The sequence below is a fragment of the Plectropomus leopardus genome, unplaced genomic scaffold, assembly GCF_008729295.1.
Source record: "Plectropomus leopardus isolate mb unplaced genomic scaffold, YSFRI_Pleo_2.0 unplaced_scaffold1094, whole genome shotgun sequence".
Taxonomy (NCBI): Eukaryota; Metazoa; Chordata; class Actinopteri; order Perciformes; family Serranidae; genus Plectropomus; species Plectropomus leopardus.
Genome location: NW_024611551.1, coordinates 1 through 1,325, shown reverse-complemented (window position 1 = coordinate 1,325; position 1,325 = coordinate 1). Strand labels below are relative to the sequence as shown.

Below are 1,325 nucleotides of genomic sequence, written 5' to 3'. Positions count from 1 at the left end.
ACACACACACACACACACGCACACACACACACGCACACACATGCACATTTCCAGTCAACAGCAAAAGCTGTTAGTGACATCATTTCCTGTCAGTTGACAGAAACAGGAAGTAGTGTTTGCTGTCTTTTCCTGTTTCACTGCTGCCTCCTACTGGACACACACACACAAACACACACACACGCACACAGATGCACACACACACAAACACACACACACGCACACAAACACACACGCACACACACACGCACACACACACACGCACACACATGCACATTTCCAGTCAACAGCAAAAGCTGTTAGTGACATCATTTCCTGTCAGTTACACACCCACACACAAACACACACACGCACGCACACGCACGCACATACACACACATTATTATTATTATCGTCATTATGTCTGATATTTTCTGTCTCTGTCTGTCTCTCTGTCTGTCTCTCTCTCTGTCTGTCTCTCTGTCTGTCTCTCTGTCTGTCTCTCTGTCTGTCTCTCTCTCTGTCTGTCTCTCTGTCCCCTCAGAGGACGATCCAGACTATGCCTTCCTCCACACTGACCTGTCCTCCTCGGAGTTTCTCCCTCCGCTCCTGCAGTCGTCCTCTGTCCCTCCTGCGCTGCCAGAGAAGACACGTGCCGCAGGTGAGGAGACACCTGAGCTGCCTGTATGTCTCTCTGTCCTCTTGTCCTGACTCCTGTCCTCTGTCCTGAACAGGAAGTTCCGCCTCTCAGGTCCAGTCTTCATTTGGCTTTGACTCCGCCCTCCAACAACTGAGCCCCGCCCACGATGGCATTGACCCTGATGAGACACTGTCCTCCCCCCTGTCCCCCAGCAAGACGCCCCCTCCCCTCCCAGAGAAGAAAAGACAAAGTGAGGCCAGCCTGGCCCCAAAGCCCCCTTGTCCTCAGCAAACCTCAAATTGCACTGCACTGCTGACTGTGACATGTCTCTGTCCACCTGTCTGTCTCCACACCTGTCTGTCTCCACACCTGTCTGTCCTCAGTCGCTCAGTACCTCCAGGTGTGCTCGTCGTACAGCGCTGAGTCAGCAGATGTGTTCTACCCTCGACCTTTGAACCTGAGAGGGCGGCTCAGCAGCCGGCGGCGAGAGCTGGAGACCGCCCACCTGCTGTCACACACACACCTGGACACAGAGAGGCCAGGCCCCGCCCCCTCACCTGAGCTGCCTCCTGCTCCGCTGCTACCACCGAAGAAGAGACAGCCGGTGAGAATCAAAAGGGATCAGCTGACTCAGCAGCAGCTCTGTCACCTGATCACGTCTCTGATCAGATTCATTGATCAGATTCATTGATCAGATTTATTGATCAGA

The 1,325-nt window shown here is 53.7% G+C and overlaps 1 long non-coding RNA gene across 1 annotated transcript; it reads left to right on the top strand.

Annotated features, from left to right (window-relative positions):
• Positions 1–486: 486 nt before the first annotated feature.
• On the top strand, positions 487–1,215 carry LOC121963349. The gene is made up of 3 exons (XR_006107235.1): positions 487–637; positions 711–866; positions 1,000–1,215. It is a non-coding gene; the product is annotated as an uncharacterized LOC121963349 (long non-coding RNA).
• Positions 1,216–1,325: the final 110 nt, after the last annotated feature.